Source organism: Rhincodon typus, chromosome 17 (assembly GCF_021869965.1).
Source record: "Rhincodon typus isolate 14 chromosome 17, sRhiTyp1.1, whole genome shotgun sequence".
NCBI classification, from domain to species: Eukaryota; Metazoa; Chordata; class Chondrichthyes; order Orectolobiformes; family Rhincodontidae; genus Rhincodon; species Rhincodon typus.
In genome coordinates, this window is record NC_063348.1 from 60,970,639 (window position 1) to 60,991,177 (window position 20,539).

The 20,539-nt window shown below is 43.1% G+C and overlaps 1 long non-coding RNA gene across 1 annotated transcript in view; it reads right to left on the reverse strand.

The window, feature by feature from the left end:
* LOC125485236 overlaps positions 1-14,162 on the reverse strand; it is a 24,880-nt gene extending 10,718 nt beyond the window's left edge. The window contains exon 1 of the long non-coding RNA XR_007263972.1: positions 13,883-14,162. This is a non-coding gene — a long non-coding RNA (uncharacterized LOC125485236). The remainder of the gene's footprint in view (positions 1-13,882) is intronic.
* Between the last annotated feature and the right edge of the window lie 6,377 nt (positions 14,163-20,539).

A 20,539-nucleotide genomic window follows, 5' to 3' on the forward strand; every position in this document is an offset into this window, starting at 1 on the left:
TCTGCTCCTATGATGCTGCTTGGCCTGCTGTGTTCATCCAGCCCTGCACCTTGTTGTCTCTTTAACACAAGGATACTTGTTGAGAAAATCATTTAATGGCTGTATAGTTCAACTACTGCGTGTAATAAAATTAAAAGATAGAAGGAAAGTTTGTTAACAATTAGTCATTTGTGAGAAAAAACAAATTTGATTGCGCAACCAAAACTTTTTAAAGCTGCAATAAACAGCAGATCACCACATTTTCAATTTAAAATGGCTCAGTGACGAAGTTGAAAGTGTGCAAATGGTTATGAAAACAATAGAGAAGAAAATTTGTCAATATTAGTCATTCCTCCATTCGACAGAAGATAAAAGAACAGTATTTCTTAATTTTAAATGCATTTCAACGATCTTTAATTGCTTGAAAATCTTTTCTTCAGTATAAAAAGGAAAACTCAAACATTTAGAAAATTTCTGAAGAGGAAAATAAGGGAATAAGAGTTAAAAATTCTCATTAACACAATAAAGCTTCTTAATGATTAAGCTTTGTTAACAATTCATCTTCATTATCCGCTAATTAATGAACTTGCTGAAGAAGACAGCATTCGATACAATTAAAGCTATTGAGAAATATAAACACTGAGCAGCAAAATGAGCTACATCTACAAAGAAAATCCTCAACCAGCTCTCAACTAAATTGTTTCAAAAGGAGAGACAATAGTGTAAATAAATACAATGACATTGGAGAAAGATATTACACCTCCAAACAGATTGTCACAAATCCTTCAAACAGGCAACTGAACTAGACTATATGGAGGAGATAATTCATATGAAACAGAATTGCTTCATGATTACAGAAGAAGTCCAGAAAAGAACAACTTAATACACTTCTTCACCCTGTGAATCCAGCTGCAGATCATGTTTTAAGATAACAGAATGTAAGAAAAGAAACAAATAGCTTTGATAATACTGTAAAAGCATTTGACAATTACTTTGCATCAAGTAGCAATCATATAATGGAGACAGCAAGATTTAACATTGCATTGCTGAACGTTGGTGATCTACAGCTAGAACTAATTTGTTACAGAATTGTTATTAGTATTTCTGATTCACCTCTTTCAGACATATTACAACTAAAAAGAGGGTCTCTCATTGGAAAGAGCTATCCAGATAAAAGTAGAAGCTGAAATATAAAAGTAGCACAAGAGAATGCTGATAAAAAAAAGCCATCTAGCTCATCAGATTTTGTCAACTTTCTACGATTTAAAAACATCACATGCTAGACCAACACAAAAAATAATAAAACAAAAAACTGCTGATCTGGAAGTCAGGAACAAAACAGAAATTGCTGGGAAAACTCAACATGTCTAAAAGCAACTGTGGGAAGAAAGCAGAGTTAACATTTCAAGTCCAGTGACTCTGATGAAATGCTTAGAATGTACAGCAGTGATTAACTAATTCAAATCAACAAGAAGAAGATCACACAGTTCTTTAAAAAATGTTTCCTGAATTTAAGAGAAAAAGATAGATTTTAAGATTCATTCAGGATTCCAGTTCTGGAATCCACATAATGGGAGGGATGTGATTGCACTGGAGAGGGTGCAGAGAAGATTTACCATGTTGTTGCCTGGGCTGGAGAGTTTCAGTTATAAAAACAGATTGGACAGACTGGGGCTGTTTTCCTTAGAGCAGAGAAGATTGAGAGGGGACATGATTGAGATGTATAGAATTATACATAGATAGGGTAGACTGGAAGGAATCTTCCCTCTTGATGGAAGGAGTATTGACCAGGGATAATAGATTTAAGGTAAGGGGCAGAGGAGGCTTAGAGGAAATGTGAGGAAAAATGGTTTCACACAGAATGAGGTGGGAACCTAGAACTCACTGCCTCTAAGAGTTGTAGAGACAGAATTAAGAAGTTTTTAGATCTTACGATGTTGGTATTCAACAAGTCTTCATGATTAAGAGGTCAGGTGATACGATTGATTCCACTGATTTGGAGGAATTATTCAATTATCTTCAAAATCTGATCGTTTGACATCTTTGATACCACAACCACAAGGTGCTGACATCAGAATCTTGATACACAAACAATTTGGCTGTTTAGAAGCAGTGCTTTTATTTTCTTTATTGATTCACGAGATGTGGGCATCGCTGACCAGGCAGCATTTATTGCTCATCCCTAATTGCCCTGAGGGCATTTAAGAGTCAACCACATTGCTGTGGGTCTGGAGTCACATGTAGGACAGACTAGGCAAGGATGGCAGTCTCCTTCCCTAAAGGACATTAGTGAACCAGATGGGTTTTTCCAACAATCGACAATGGGTTCATGGTCATCATTAGATTCTTAATTCCAGATATTTTATTGAATTCAAATTCCACCATCTGCTGTGGCAGGATTCAAACCCGGGTTCCCAGAACGTTATCTGGGTCTCTGGATTAACAGTCCAGCGATAATACCATTAGGCCATTGCCTCCCCATCTAGTATATTAAACCAGCTCCGTCATCCCTACTCTCCAGGATTAAACCTGATAAAATGCTGAGGTTATCCAACTTTATACAATGAGAATTGAAAGATCAATGTGAGTGACCTCATTATAAACGTCAAAAGACGAAGATTACTTCTTTCAGAAACCATCTGTCTTTGCTGTAGCGATTTGAAGAAACTAAATGATCTTCCAAGGGAAGCAAATCTTCAACAGAGACATCAATGCCAGAGAACATCCTCTACAAATCGCATTCTAGGAATTCAAGGATTCTTCAAGTTTCCAGTCTAACAACAAACTATACCTGAATCTTTGATCCTCAAGCAGCAAACTTTCAGCACAATTTATGTCATCAGGAACTTAAGTCAAGTTAACTCAAGTTAGAAACTTGAAGGAAGATGGACTAATAATGAACCTATTTTGCTCATTTGATACCACTGTTTAAAAATTTAACAGCCAGAATTAAAAACAATAGAGGGATAGATTGCACCTGAAAGCTCTCCATCAGGGAATAAAAGACCATTCCAGGGAGTAGCTGACTAGTGTGTCTTTGGCCACAACTGCAGTTGTCGCTAAATAAAAACCAAAAGGACTGCGGATGCTGTATAATCAGGAACAAAAACAGAAGTTGCTGATATAGCTCAGCAAGTCTGGCAGCATCTGTGAAGAAAAATCAGAGTTAATGTTTCGGGTCTGGTGACCCTTCATCTAAAACCTTTCTTTAATAATCTTAGCAGATTATAGGGCTGCTCTCTCATGAGAGAGGGTCACCACATTTCAGGTGAGGTTGAGGGGAAAGTCCTTCAAGGAAACCTCAACCAATGCGAGAATTGAACCTACACTTGTTTTTTTTAAATATAATCTTAGCAGACTATCGAGTTCTGAGGAAGGGTCACCAGACCTGAAACTGTAACTTTAATTTTTCTTTACGAGATGCTGCCAGACCTGCTGAGCTTTTCCAGCAACTTCTGTCTTTGTGCAGTTCTCTAAGTTGTGTGTCAGAACTTTTCAGTAACAGTAATGCACACTTATGCTTAAATTGAGCCGGAGTCTCACAAAAGATAATCCTGTATGTTAATGTAATTTAACTAGCTCAGAAATTAATCCTGTAAAGATAATCCTGTGATTTAAAATAATTTAACTAGTTTATAAAATAATCCTGTAAAGATAATCCTGTATTTTAATGTAATTTATTTAATATAATTTAACCAGTTTATAAGTCCCGTAAGAGCAGGAACAGGGGGATGTCATTGAATTCCTTGAGCCTGCTCTATCTTTTAATAGGATCATGGCTGATCTGACATTGCTCACATCCACTTTCCTGCCCTTTCTCCAAAACCCTCAATTCCCTGACTGATCAAGAATCACTGTCATAAATCTTTCTGGTTAGCAAGATTGAGTATCTCTTCTGATGAAGACCACATGTGGGCATGCTTCCCTACATGATGTCAGTATTTTAGACGAATACCAATTAAGTCACACCATTACAATACACTGGCAACTCAGGGCACCTGCTGTGGTGACAGCAGTGAGGATTTTGTCAATTATAATAATTAATAAAGATGAAAAGCCACAGACTTGACAACTATATGTTTTGGAGACACAACATGAGCTATGTTTGATAGACTATTCAGCCAAGATAATGCAGAGTATCACCTCACAGACCCACTATTCTGAGTGGAAAAATACCAGCCATTTGCCAGTTTTCCAATTTATCACAATGCCAGAGATTATTTTCAGGCAATTTGATGCCAGCCATAAATCCAAATCAGGTGTCTGGACTTTTGATGATTATTTCTCTCCATTCAGGGTAATCCAGAAATTTGTTTTAATGTCAAAGGGTTTTAAACAGCAACATGTATTACCATAAGATTTAGAAACACAATTAGGCCATTCAGCCCATCAAGTCTGCTCCACCATTCAATCATGGCTGATTATTTGTCTACATCATTCTCCTACTTTCTCCCAGTAACCCTTGATCCCATTACTAATCAAGAACCTATCTATCTCTACTTTAAAGATACTCAATGACTCAGCCCCCACAGCCCTCTGCAGCAAAGAGTTCCACAAAGTCACCACCCTCTGGCTAAAGAAATTCTGGCTCATCTCAGTTCTAAAGGGTCATCCTTTCAATCTGAGGCTGTGCCCTCAGATCCTACTCTCTCCTATTAGTGGAAATATCTTCTCCACATCCACTCTATCCAGGCCTCTCAGTATTCTGTAACTTTCAATCAGATTCCACCCCCCATCCTTCTAAACTCCGTGTACAGACCCAGAGTTCTCAACCGCTCCTGATATGACAAGCTCTTCATTCCCAGGATCATTCTTGTAAATCACCTCTAGACATCTCCAATGCTGTCAAACTCAATTTGCTTGAAAAGAAGGCACCGAAATGTACAGCAATGAATAAATTTATCAAAAATTGTTACACCTAGAGATCAAACAAACTATAAGCATTTTTTTCATTTATCTTTTAATCAACATGATACCAGTTTTCAATGTGTTTATAATCCCTCTGATATGTAAGTCCATGTGAGCTTCAAACATAAAGCAAAGAGGGTTTTATAAAATCAGAACACCCCAATCGTCATGGCCCTGTAACTTTTGGACACAGATTACAAAGTTCAGTCAGAATATTAAGAGCTACAATTTTTTTTTGAAAAAGCAGAGGAAATTGCAGTGGGGGTGATTCTATCCTGGGCTTTCTGATAAAATGCAGATTGAAAGGTCGGGCTGGAATTTATGGATATTGAGGATTTTGCCTGCAAGTAGGGAATCAGTGAGAGGCCACATTGGGCAGCTCGCCAGCATGGCTACAGATGGGGTTTTTTTCAGGGATCTAGGACCCTGGAGCCAAAATTTCCACCAACCAATTAGAGGTCTACAGCTTTTTAGATTAAGAGCATTATTGTGCAGGCCATGGCTGCTGTAAACACACCTACCAGAGGGTCCAGGGTAGAGATGTGATCCAGGACACAGGTATATTACAGCCAGAGGGATTTCACAAACAGGAACAGCAGGGCAAGGGGTAAGAAGAGTCAGCAGCAAGACCATAAGATATATGAGCAGAATTAGGCCATTTGGCCCATCAAGTTTGCTCCCCAATTCAATCATGGCAGATATGTTTCTCAACTCCATTCTTCTACCTTCTCCCCGTAACCTTTGATCCCCTTACCAATCAAGAACCTATCTATCTATCTCTGTCTGACATACACTCAATGACTTGGCCTCCACAGCCCTCTGTAAAATCCAGTAAGTGTTCAGTAACCTTCACATGGTCAGAAGGGAGAGTCACATCCAGAGTGAAACACAGCCCCGGTGAGTATATAGATAACACAGTGTGGAGCTGGAGGAACACAGCAAGCCAGGCAGCATCAGAGGAGCAGGAAAGCTGACGTTTCGGGTCGGGACCCTTCTTCAGAAATGGGGGAGGGGGTGGGGGAAGGGGGCTCTGAAAAAAATAGAGGGGGGGGGGGGGGCGGGGGAAGGTAGGTGGGATGGTGATAGGTGAGTGCAGGTAGGTAGTGGTGGGAGGAGTGGATAGGTGGGAGGGAAGACGGACAGGTCAAGGAGGCGGGGATGAGAGGGAGGGTTGGTCATGGGATGAGGCCGGGGGTGGGGAGATTTTGAAACTGGTAAAGTCCACATTGAGATCATTGGGTTGTAGGCTCCCAAGGCGGAATATGAGGTGCTGCTCCTCCAGTTTTCGGGTGGCTTCGTTGTGACACTGGGGAAGCCCCAGGATGGACATGTCGTCCAGGGAGGGGGAGGGGGAGGGGGAGTTGAAATTGTTCGCGCCTGGAAAGTGTTGTTCTTTGTCGCGAACCGAGTGCAGGTGCTCTACAAAGCGGTCTCCGAGCCTCCGCCTGGTCTCACCGATGTAGAGGAGGGCACATCGGGAACAGCGGATGCAATAGACCACATTAGCGGATGCTCTCCCAGTGAATATATAGGTCGCGAATTTATAGCCAGAGGGAATTTGATGCAGAGGGAAAGAGGTGCTTTTTGCTTGCTGTTTTGGCTCATAATTTGTCAATGGTTATTTAATCTGGATAAACTGAAGCCCAGGATCAGGGGCCACAAAAGGGTGACATCACAGGTAAACCATAAATTCATTGGTTGGTGATAGTCAAATTAGGAAATATGACAGGTTACCTTCAGACTAAAGGTAAATAGGGGAAGCATTTACAAGCTACAAACTAAAAGACCAGTAGAATATTTTAAAAATCAAATCAAGAACCAAGTAACTGAAATAGAGATGCCTGGCCAGGCGATGTGTGTAATTGCATGATGTGGGAGCTTGTGGACCTCATTGTGGCTCTACAATCTCCTCAGCTATCTCCTTCAGAACTCTGGCTGTAGTCCATCTGGTCCAGGTTATTTATCCACCATCAGGCCTTTCAGCTTCCCCAGCACCACTACACTCATTTCTGCCTCCTGACTCTCGAAGTTCTGGTATGCTGCTAGTGTCTTTCACGGTGAAAACTGATGCAAAGCACCTATTCTGTTCCTCCACAGTTTCTTTGTTCCTCATTCCTACTTCTGCAGCCTCATTTTCCAGCAGGTCAATGTTCACTCTTGTCTCTCGCAGGTTTTATTTGTCAAAAGAAATTCTTGCTGTCTTAATTTATATTACAAACTAGCTTACCCTCATATTTCATCCTCACCGACTTATAGCTTTTTACTTGTGCATTGTTGGTTTTGAAAGGCTTCCAAATCCTCTGGATTCCCTTAACCTTTACCACATTGACCCTGCAACTGCAGGAAGTGCTACACCTGCCCCTACACCTCCCCCCTCACCCCCATCCCAGGCCCAAAACAAACTCTCCATATCTGGCAGGGGTTCACCCATACATCCTCCAACCTGGTCTACTGTATCTCTTGCTCCTGATGTGACCTCCTTTACATCGGTGAGACCCAGTGCAGACTCAGGGACCAATTCGCACAGCATATGCGCTCTGTATGCTATAATCAACAACAGCTTCCAGTTGCCAGCCATTTTAACTCCCCCTCCCACTCCCTGGGTGACATGTACATCCTGGGCCTCCTCCAGTGCCACAATGACACCACCTACAAACTGGAGGAGCAGCACCTCATATTCCGCCTCAGGAGCCTACAGCCTGATGGCCTAAACTTGGAATTCACCAGTTTTAAAATCTCCCCATCCCCAGCCTCATCGCATGTCCAACCCTCCATCTCATCCCCGCCTCCTTGACCTGACACAACCTGTCCATCTTCTCTCCCACCTATCTGTCCCATCCCATGCCTCCTGAATTACCCCCAGAAACTCCTGCCATTGCTGCTCCACTGTTTGCCCTGCTAGGTTCCCCTTCCAATCAACGCTGACCGGCTTCTCCCTCATGTCTTTGTAGTTACCTTTACGCAATCGTAATACCGTTGCATCTGATTCCAACTTCTCCTTCTCAAACTGCACGGTGAACTCTATCATATTATGGTCACTGCTCCCTAGGGGTTCCTTCACCTAAAGCTCCCTAATTAAGTCTGTCTCATCACACATCAAATCTAGAACTGCCTATTCCCTCGTGGGCTCTCCCACACACTGCTCCAAAACACAGAGACATTCCACAAATTCCTTTTCTTGGGATCCGCTATCAACTTGATTTTCCCATTGCACCTGCAAATAGAAGTCTCCCATGATTACTGTAACAGTGCCTTTCTTACATACCTTTTCCATCTCCTGATTTATTGTATGAGCGAGAGCGTGAGTGAGGGAGAGAGAGTGGGCACCTGCGCACAACAGAGAGTGTGAGCGCATACATGTGAGCGAGACACAGCGCGGGGGCGCGCGCGAGCGAGACACAGCGCGTGAGCGAGACACAGCGGGGGCGCGCGCGCGCGAGCATGTGTGAGACTGTGTGTGCAGATGCACATTTACCACCCCACCAACCTCTGAATACAATGCATCATTCTCCAATATTTCCGCCATCTACAATCAGACCCCACTGCCAAAAAAAATTTCCCTTCCCACCCCTGTCTGCTTTCCACAGGGACTATTCATTCTGTGGCTCCCTCATCAGCTCTACACTTCTTCCAGATCCAGCAGAGATTCATCTGCACTTCATCCAACCTGATCCAATGTATCCGTTGCTCCTGCAGTGGTCTCCTCTTTATCGGGGAGACCAAACAGAGACTTGGGGACCGGTTCATTGAACATCTTCCCTCTGCACGCACCAACCAACCCGACCTTCTGGTTGGCTTCTACTTTAACTCCCCCTCCCATTCCCCCTCCCCCTCCCCCTGGTGACATGTCCATCCTTGGCCTCCCCCACTGTCAGAGTGAGGTCAAACGTAAACTGGAGAAACAACACCTGATATTTCACTTTGGGAGCTTACAGCCCAATGGCCTCAACATTTACTTTACCAGCTTTAAAATCCCTCCACCCCCCGTCTTATCCCACGTCCAGCTCTACCCCTTACCCTCACCTCCCTCAGCTGACCTGACTGTCCATCTTCCTACTCACCTATCTGCTGCATCCTTCCCACTGACCAATCCCAATAACCCCCTACCTGCATTCACCCATCACCATTCCACCTACCCTTCCACTAGCCCCAACGACGCCCTTGCCCCATTTATTTCTGGACTCCTTTCCCTGTCCCCAGTCCTGACGAAGGGTTTCAGCCTGAAACATTGACTTTCCTGCTCCTTGGATGCTGTCTGACCTGCTGTACTTTTCCAGCTTCACATCTATTGTAATCACATCCACCAGTTCTTCATCGTCCACTGAGCTCATTATGTCCTCAAAGACTTTCCAGTTAATTCATTTGTAAATTAATTGTAACTCCCTTTATTTACATAAAAAAACAACTGTGTTTAGTGAGCCAGGTTTTTCACTCTTGAACTGAATATTAAATTCTATCATGTTATGATCACTATTTCCTGGGAGGTTGTTTATTTAGCCTGCCTCATTACCCATTCCCAGATCCAAGGCAACCTGCTTTCTGATTAGCTCCATGACATATTGCTGCAGGAAACTATCCCCAATGCATGCTATGAATTCACTGTCATAGCTACACTTTCCAATTTGATTAACCCAATCAACATGAAGATTAAAATCACCCATAATTATTGCTCTGTTCTTTTCACATGCTACTATTATTTGTTGATTTATCACTACTCCTACAGAGTGACTACTGTTTGGGGTCTGTGCATAACTTCTACCAAATATTGTCTTTTCCTTGACAACAAGGTGCAGAGCTGGATGAACACACCAGGCCAAGCAGCATCATAGGAGCAGAAAGGCTGACGTTTTGGGCCTAGACCTATGATGCTGCTTGGCCTGCTGTGTTCATCCAGCTCTGCACCTTGTTGTCTCAGATTCTCCAGCATCTGCAGTTCCTATTATCTCTGATTGTCTTTTCCTTGATTGTTTTCCCCACTTCCACCCATATGGACTCTACGTTATCCACACCGAGATCATCTCTCACAACTGCCCTCATTTCATCTCTTATTAACAGGACTACCTCACCATCTTTACCATCCCCCATTTCTCTGAAAGGTCAAATATCCCTGAAAGTTAAGTTCCCAGTTTTGATCTCCTTATAACCACATTTCCATAATGCTACGAGATCATTTTCATTTCCCTCGATTTGCACATTCAGTTTGTCTACCTTGTCCTGAATGCTTCATGCATGAAGATACAAAGCCTTTAAGCTTGTTCTATTTTCCAATTTCCCTGCAGTTTTATGGTTCCTTGGTACAATATGATATTCACACATTCTGTTCCTTCATTCTATTTCTTAGTAACAAACAATGCCATCACTTGTCTGCAATCCTACCTTCTCCTTTTGCTTTGATTTTATAAATTTTCCACACAACTGAACCCTCGAACTACCACACCAATGAGGGCTGTTCCCTCATTACAGAGAGACAACTACACACAAAGGGTTGCAGATGTTTAGAACTCACTTCCACATCTGGTGGTGGATGCTGGATCAATTGTTAATTTTAAATCTGAGCTAGATAGTATTTTGTTAAGCAAAAGCAGTCAGGGATGTAAGCCAAAGGCAGGTATATGAGGTTAGGCCACAAGTCAACCATGAATGGTGGAACTGGTTCAAGGAGCTGAATGGCTTACTCTGGTCTTTGTGTTTCTATGGCTGGTGGTGGTTTAACCTGAGGGTCACTATGCCTCAGGCGAGGAGAAGAGGTAGAGAAGGAGAGTCCTTTAATGGTACCCTTAGCTGGTGTGGGAATTGAACCCAGTCCATTAGCCTCACTGTGTATCACTAACAGGCTGTTCAGCCAACTGAGCTAACTGACTCCTGTCACTGTTACAAATAATGCATCATCAAAGTGTGCTGAGCTCTGGTGAGGCCACAGCTGGTGTACTGGCTGCAATTTTGGTCTCATTATCTAAGGAAAAAAGCTTGTTTAGGAGGGAGTGCAGCAAAAGTTCACCAGGTTGATATGTGTGATGGTGGCTTTGTGTTACGAGGTGAGATTGGGTGGACTGGGCCTTTATGTCCTGGAGTTTAGAAGATCGAGAGGGAACCTCATTGAAATGCATATAATTCTGACAGGGCTGAACAGACTGGATGCAGGGATGAGGTTTCCTCTGGCAGTGTTGGTGGGAAAAGAAGAGTCTGAGACAAGGGGCTACAGTCTCAGAAACACAAAAGACCATTTTGGGCTGAGATAATGTTAAATTTCTTCACTCAGGGTGGTGAATCTGTGTAATTCTCTGCAGTAGAAGGCTGTGGAGGTGATATCACTGAGATGTTTAAGAAAGAAAGACAGATTGTCAAGGGGCATGGAGAGAGCATGGAAAGATGGCATTGAGATACAGGATCAGCCTTGATCATGTTGAATGATGGATCTGGCTGGATGGGCTGAAAACTCAAAACAAGAGGAATGGGTCAGTTTCTCCGAATGAGATTTCAGGGAACGATCATACCATTTTACAGCTTTACTTCAATGCCTCAGTTTGCTCCACAACACTGCAAAAATCACATTGAAAAAGGATATCAGTTCATTAGAAAGAATTCAGACAAATGAGGACTCCCAAGTCATTGAAAGAGATTTCCTGAACTTAGACTCATCTCACTCAAGAAGAGAGAATTTAGTTCAGATTTTTCTGAAATGATGGAAATCTTGCAGAATGTTACTATAAGCAGGTACTTAAGGCTGCTGTTAACATGCATGCAATATTTTGAATCTGGTAGCCATGATGACAATGATGTCTAATCAATGATGGAATATAACAACCTGCCTCTCCCAACTTGTATGTACGTAGCACCTTGAACACAGTAAAATGATATTTACAATGCATTCACAACAGTGTTATGAGCAAAATTTTGTACAGTGCCTTATCAGGAGATTTAGCCAAAATTTTGTTCAGAGACAACTTTTTAGGAGCATATCAAAATGGGAAATAGAGGTAAAGTGATGGAAAGGTTTGGGTCAGAATGCCAGGTCTTGGGGCCTAGATAGCTGACAGTTGTAGTCGTCAATGCTGAAGGGGATGTCAAGAAACCAAAAAGAGGAGCACAAACATCTCAAAGTCAGGGTCACGTGACCGCAGAGGCTCAGGGACATGTGGCCATAGTAGCATAGTAGCTGGACCACTACATATTAAGATCACTAGTCATACAATTTGTCTCAACTCCTTTTTCCCAGCTACCCAACACCTTCTGAGTTCCTTGTTATTCAAGAATCTATGTATCTCTGCCTTTGAAGTATTCAATGACTCTGCTCTATAAGCAACAGAATTCAACAAAACTGTGACCCTCTACCAGGAAAAAAAATCACCATCTTAAATTGGAAACTTCCTATTTTAGTTCTAGACTGTCAAGCAGGGGGAACCACCCCTCCAGCATTCACCCTGCCAAATTCCCTCTCCACATTCTATCTTTTAATAAGATCATCCCTCATTCTTCCAAACTCCAACCAATACAGTCCTTACAATCTCAGCCCTTCATTGCAGGAATCAGTTCAGTGAAACTTCTCTGAACTGCTTCTAATGCAATTATGTCATTTGTTCTCTAAGACCCAAATTGCACAGAGTTAAATAAGAGACTGTGGGGTGGAGGAGTTAACATTAGGGTTATGAAGCCTGATTTAAATATTGAGAATTTTAGATTTGAATCATAGAATCCCTACAGTGTGGAAACAGGCCCTTCGGCCTAACAAGTCCACACCGACCCCCACAGCATCCCACCCAGACCCAACCCCTATAACCCACCTAATCTACACATCCCTGAATGCTACAGGCAATTTAGCACAGCCAATCCACCTAACCTGCACATCTTTGGAATGTGGGAGGAAACCGGAGCACCCGGAGGAAACCCATGCAGAATATGCAAACTCCACACAGACAGTCGCCTGAGGGTGGTTTTGAACTTGGGACCTCGGCGCTGTGAGGCAGCAGTGCTAACCACTGAGCCACCGTGCCACTCTTTAAAACCAAAGATTTACCAACACAATTTCAGTTAATTTACAACAAGTGTATTTCTAAGACTGCAATATCAAATATTTGCTGCAGATTACAACGAAGTAGACTTGCATTTAAAGAGTGCCCTTATCACATTGAAACTGTTCAAAGGGTTTCAATCACTAGTGAAAGGCAGTGACTACGATGTTATCAAACCTACAGTAAATTTGCTTCTCAACAGTAACAGCCCAATGAGGCTCCCTCTCCCTACTCGAAAAGATATTTTCTAATCAACCTGTTCAGGGATGTCAATGACATACTACTAAAGCGGCTAGAACATGAACCCGAGCCTCCTGGCCCAGAGGTAGGGGCATTACCACTATTCCACTACCTAATCTGGAATACTCTTCAAAGTTACCCCCTCCTTTCTGTCGATGCTGCGCAGTGCCCCCGAGCCGGACGCGCGCCTATGCATTGACAGAAACTTTCTTTGAGCGCCTTCTGCTGGGGATTTGTGCGAAAATGGAACTTGAGCAAAATGTCAAACAAGAAACATTTTAGAAAAACGTACAATTTGCAAATACACCACGTGATGGAAAATACCTGTTTATCAGCGCTCCCGTGAAACTAATGGATAATTGATCACGAAACAATCTGATGACTGGGGGAGTTCCGGAAGAAACTGCAGCTGAACAAATGGAAAACCCCCCAATTAAAAACTTTGTGAGATTGAGATTGTGGCTGGGCTCCTTCCACTGCCTTTGTCCTGAGCAACATCATATTATCATTTGACAAGAGCTGGTCCCAGGAATAGAGTGACGGTCGGTTGTAGGTTTGTCAAGGTACTGGAAACTTTTCCTCCAATGGATTCAGTTCCAGCTGATCAAACACAGAGCAGTGACCGGCTGATAGTCTCACTATAAATCCCTCAGTTCTCCCCCTTTACAGGTGCATGTTCGCCGTGTGAAAGGGGAAAGGCTCTGTCAGGACACAGTGAGCCCAGTGTTTTCCCCTCCCGGACTTACCCAGTGAGTGCTCCGGGCTCTGAGGCTATCCTTCCAGCTTTAATCCACCTGCAAGTTCCCGAGCTCCGCTGCGCCGTTTGCTCCGCCGCTCTCCCGCTCTCCCCTCCCTCCAGGAGCACTTTAACCCCGAGGGGGACCTGTCCACAAACACAGCCCCCGCACATATACCCCGCCAGCTCCGGGTGGCCAAGGTGGGGTGGGAGAGAGCAGGAAGCCTGTGTTGGCTTTTCCCAGCTTCCAGCCACAGTAATCCTACCCTGTTCCTCACCTGTAACTGTCGCCTCGTCCCTGTAGACAGGCAGCACTGTGTAACCCTCTCGGTTCCGGAATCACACTGCGGAGCCTTGCTGCTCACGCTGTTAGAGTGGGGCTTCCTTGCTGAGGGATAGATTCAAGTCCTCCACCTGAAAGCACGGCCACTAATACAACAGCCCCGCTGGTACTGAGGAGGAACATTGTCATTGATCCCTGTTTCTGACACAGCCACAGCATTAACTGGGAAACGGCCAGGAACTACAGCTACCTACCCTACAGGCAGCATTATCCAGCATCTACAACAAAAACTGAAGTTACTGCAAAACCTCACAGGTCTGGCAGCATCTGTGCAGAAAAAAAAATCAGAGTTAATGTTTCGGGTCCGGTGACCCTTCCTCGGAACTGCATCTACACCCCCTTACCCCCAGATTCCGGATGAGACCTCACCCCAACCCCGCTATTAGTTTTGCTGCATAAATCCCGGGGAAAATCTCTCATTTAATGAATGAGATGCGACCAGTTTTAAATGATTTCTTTATAAATCACTGGTTCCGAAAGATCATTTTATATTTCGGTAAGATTATTTTTTCCATAGAGGCTCAAATTCCCATTCAAAACTAAAACTTTTTAAAAATCGTCTATTTAATTTAGATTGGGTCCTAACAGAGTCGTAGCTATTTCAGTACCGCCGACATCACATTGAAAATAAAAGATGTGAAATCTTTCTCCTTTCCGGTTACTGAGAATACTTCAGTTTAAGTGTTTGTCTCTTTGCTTCCTGACACTGGGATTGGATGTCTGGAGCTCTCTCTGCAGAAAGCTGCTGCCTGTAACTGTTAGACCACTAGCTGGAAAATTCCAGCTACAGTGATATGGAACATCATGGGGAGGTGATGGCCTAGTGGTGTTATCCTGGACTATTAATCCAGAGACCCGGAAAACTGTTCTGGGCGCTTGGGTTCGAATCCTGCCACAGCAGATGGTGGAATCTGAATTCAATAAAATAGCTGCAATTAAGAGTCTAATGATGACCATGAATCCATTGTCAATTGTTGGGAAAAACCCATTTCGTTCATTAATGTCCTTACCTGGTCTGGCCTACACATGACTCCAGACCCACAGCAACGTGGCTGATTCTTAACTGCCCTCTGGGCGATTAGGGATGGGTAATAAATGCTGCCTAGCTAATGACACCCTCATCCTGTGAATGAGTAAAAGTTATTTAATACTGTACATATACCAGAGAATTCACAACTGAAAATGGCCACATAACATTTTATGCTAATGGGATTAAATAAAATTCCATTTATTTAGTGCTCGTCAAATCCCACGGACATTGCAAATGATTTTGAACTAATTAAGTATTTTTACTTTGCAGCTGCTGCACACAATGATTTAATGATGTTGTGAGATATATATTGATCGAGATGGCCATGAGAACTTTGCTGCCACCTTCAAATAGCATCTCAGGAGATGTCAGGTTTGACTGTGAGTGTCTAACTTTTACCTCTCAAAGCAAAGGATAACACTTCGGACATTACTCCTTGTGTCATGTACCAGTGAGATTAGGAATAGGAAGATACTACAGTTAAATATGTGGCTAAAGAGCTGGTGTAAGAGGGAGGGATTCAGATATGTGAAAATTTAACGTGAGTGGAGGTAGATTTAAAATGAGTGGAGGTAGATATAGGGGAGACCTCAGAGGTAGGTTCTTTACTCAGAGAGTGGTAGGGGCGTGGAATGCATTGCCGGAGAGGGTAGTGGAGTCGGCCTCATTAGGGGCATTTAAGTGGCTATTGGATAGGCATATGGATGATAGTATAAGGTAGGGGTGGAGGTTAGATAGACCTTAGGTTTAGGGTAAAAGTTCAGCACAACATTGTGGGTTGAAGGGCCAGTACTGTGCTGTACTGTTCTATGTTCTATGTATGTGGATCGTTGGGATGTCTTCCAGGGCAGGTGGCGTGTACAGTAAGGATGGGTTGCACCTAAACCGGAAGGGCACTAATATTTTGGCAAAGATCTGTAGCTTGGGTTGTGGGTAGACTCCTAAGACCATGAGGAATCATGGTGACCCACAAGCCCACGGCCACTCTACAACGAACACTTACAAGGATTAAAGACCCCATTCCCACAACATGCAGAACCAATGTGGTTTACAAAATACCATGCAACGACTGCCACAAACATTACATCGGACAGACAGGGAGGAAACTAGCCATCAAAATATATGAACGTCAGCTAACCCTAACCCTATCGCAGCAAAATGGCATGATGAACTCTCCTTAATATCGGTGCACTCAGACAATGAAGGCCATAAGTTTAACTGGGACAAGGTAGCCATAGTAGCCCAAGCCAAACATAGACACGCACAGGACCTCCTAGAGGCATGGTTCTCCACCCGTAATGCAATCAACAAACATGTAGAATTGGACCCCATATACAAACCCATACAAATCAAAGCCAGAAATGACACTATTTGGATGATAATGGAATAGTTTAGGTTAGATGGGCTTCAGATTGGTTTCACAGGTCGGCGCAACATCGAGGGCCGAAGGGCCTGTACTGCGCTGTAATGTTCTATGTTCTATGTTCTACTCACTATAACGGACCAGACAGTATAAATTCCAAGCGGAGTAGAATAACATCACTTCATTGGAGGCTCCACTGATGATGTCACCTAGCATGGTGATGAAATGTTTGAACGAGAACAAGCCAGCTCAGCGAGCAAATCAACAACCTCAGGGCACCAAAATCTTGGCAGGGAGGTTTGCTAGTGCTACTTGGGACAGTTTAAACTGGTGTGGCAAGGTGTTGGGAACCAGAGCAGTAGGTCAGCAGGTGAAATGACCATGTATATCAATGATAGTATAAGGTAGCAGTGGAGGTTAGATAGACCTTAGGTTTCAGGTAAAAGTTTGGCACAACATCGTGGGCCGAGGGGCCTGTACTGTGCTGTACTGTTCTATGTTCTATGTAACTATGATATTGTAGTTATTACAAAGACTTGGTTGTGAGGGGGACAAGACTGGCAGCTTAATGTTTCAGGATTTAGAGGTTTCATGCAAAAGAGAGGGATGTAAAAGAGATGGAGGAATTGTGTCACTGATTAGAGAGAATATCACAGCAGTACTGAGGGAGGACACCCTGGAGCACTCATCCAGCGAGGCCATATGGGTAGAGCTCAGGAATAGGAAGGATGCAATCACTTTGATGGGGTTGTACTACAGATCTCCCAATAGCCAATGGGAACTAGAGGAACAGATGTGTGGACAGATTATGGAAAAATATAAAATCAGTAGGTGTTGTTGTGGTAGGTGATTTGAGCTTCCCTGTATTGACTGGGGCCTTTGTGCCAGGGGTTTGGATGGAGGGGAAATTTATTAGGTGTGCCCAGGAGGGGCAATACTAGACCTGGTATTGGGGAATATGCCTGGCCAGGTGATCAAAGTTTCAGTGGAGAAACATTTTGGGAATAGTGACCATAATTCTGTACATCTTAAGTTACTTACAGATAAGGGTAAGAGTAGTCCTCAGGTGAAAGTATTAAATTGGGGGAAGGCTAACTGCAACAATATTAGACAGGAACTAAAGAATGTACATTGGGGCAGCTATTTGAGGGTTAATCCATATCTGGCATGTGGGAATCAGGAGGTTTAGGAAACTGAAGACACACAGAACCCTCAAAGAATACAAAGATAGCAAGGAAGAACTCAAACAAGAAATTAGGAGAGCTAAAGGGTGTCATGAAATTTCTTTGTCAAACGGTATTAAGGAAAATTGCAAGGCATTTTATACATATATAAGGAGCAAAATGGTAGCTGGGGAAAGGGTACATCTATTCAAGGATGAAAGGAGGGAATTTATGCATGGACCCAGAGGAAGTGGAAGGTTATTAATGTGCACTTTGCATCAGTATTCACAAAGGAGGACATGTTGAATGGTGAGTCTCAGGAAGGGCATATTCCTATCCTAGGGCATGTCAATTTAGAAAAGGAAGTGTTGGGTGTTTTGAAAAGTTTTAAGCTGGACAAATCTCCAGGATCTATACCAGAATGCGGAGGGAGGCAAGTGGGGAAATTGTTGGGTCCTTAACTGAAATCTTTGTATCCTCCAACATTTGCTGTGGTGGGATTTGAACCCAGGTCCCTGGAACATTACCTGGGTCTCTAGAATAACAGTGCAGTGATGATACAACTCAGCCATCACCTCAGACGACACAAAGATTTGGGGGAGGGGGCGGTGGTGGTGCGGCGGTCATTGGACCTGAAACATTAACTCTGATTTTTCTTCACAGATGCTGCCAGATCTGCTGAGCTTTTCCAGTAACTTCTGTTTTTGTCCCTGATTTGCAGCATCCACAATTCTTTCGGTTTTACAAAGATTGGAGGAGCTGCAGATAGTGAGGAAGATTGCCAGAGGGTACAGCAGGATATAAATAGGTGGGAGTTTTGTTCAGAGAAATGGCAGATGGAGTTTAATCCAGACAAATATAAGTTGATGCATTTTGAAAGATCTAATGCAGGAGGGAAGTATAGAGTAAATGGCAGAACCTTTAGTAACATCAACATACAGAGGGATCTAGGTGTACAGGTCCACAATTCCCTGAAATTGGCAACACAAACGGGTAAGATGGTCAAGAAGGCAAATAGCATGCTTACCTTTATGAGTTAAGGCATAGAGTATAAACATTGGCAAGTCATGTTGCAGCTGTGTAGAACTTTAGTGAGGCCACATTTGGAATACTGCGTACAGTTCTGGTCACCACATTACCAGAAGGATGTGGAGGCTTTGGAGAGGGTACAGAAATGGTTACCAGGATGTTGCCTGGTTTGGAATGTATAAGCAATGAGGAGAAGTTGGACAAACTTGGATTGTTTTCACTTGAACCTCAGAGACTGAGGAGCAACCTGACAGGAGTTTTCAACATTGAGAGCTATGGATACAAGTGATAGTCTGTACTTTTTCCTAGGGTAGAAATGTCAATTACTGGGGTCATAGGTTTAATCTAAAAGGTGAAAGTTTAAAGGAGATGGGAGAGGCATGTTTTTTTTACACGGCAGAGGTGTGGATACGATAGCAATAGATATATGATTAGGCAGGGAATAGAGGGATACAGATCACATAGAGCCAGAAGACTTTTAGTTTAAAGAGTCATCATATGTCAGCACAGTCTTGGTGGCTGAAAGACCTCTTCCTGTGCTGCACTGTTCTTTGTTTTTATCCTAATGTGGACTCAATGCACTGGATACATGATGTGTCATTGTATCATTGAGTCCTGTAGAATGACATTAAACAAGATGCATCCTGCAAATATTTCTCTCTTTCCTGTGTTTTATTTCTTTCTCCAGTCCTCACTGCTGTGTTGACTTACAATAACTTGATTTTATTTCCCAATCTGGTCTCTTTTTCCTGATTTGTGAATTAGCTACACAATCATCCTGTACATTTCACTTTTACTGTTACCTTTAATGCTTGTGTCTCTCCCAATAGGCAGTCTCATGACACAGTGCATAGTATCCCTACCTCTGAGCTGAGGCTCTGGATTTGACTCTAGGTATATTCATAAAGCAGCCAAACAGATTGAGTATCATCTGGTAAATCCTTTCCATGTTTGCCAGTGGCAGCTGGAATGAGTGGAGAGATTGACAGTCAGCCTCATGAAGGAAACACATTGGAGCCTCGACAATCACTATCCATGGCTCCAGGCTAACGGCATGTGTGGAATAGTGCTGGTTGCCACGGTAACCCGTACCGTTTCTGGTCTATTATGTGGACGGCTGCTGAGGATGAGATTGGACAGATGGCTCAGGGTTTGATCCCTGTTTGGGCTCAGTTGGATTCAGGACATGCCTTCTTGTCTGACCAATGGGGCAAGTTGTGGTCTTATGGGTCAGACCTGCCTTTGGGGAACAAAGGGAACAATATTTCTCCCAACAAAGGCTGTCGCAAGAATTCAATCTTTCTTTCCTAGTTGTATTTTAAGAAAGAAAACTTGGTATTTGCTGCAAACTGAGTGGCCATCTGCAGTGGTTTGGAAGTAGGTGCAAACATGAAACTCGGAAAGATTCTGTGCAAACTGATGCAGTTGTTCAACTGAGGGTGACTATGATTAATGGTCATCTCGGGGCATCTCAAAGTGTGTCACAGCAAATGATATAAAGGGTAGTGCATAGCAAGCTCCAACAAACAGCAATGTGATATGACCAGACAAACTGAGGGACAAATATTGGCCACAGTACTGAGGATAATTTCCCTGTTCTTTCAAATAGTACTGTGAGGCTTTTACACTCAGCCTTGAGAGAGCATTCAGGACTGTGTGTAAATGTGAGGAAATGAGGTAAAAGAGTGAAAAAACAATGAACTTTGGATGTAGGGCTGAGATGATGTTATAGAGGTGTT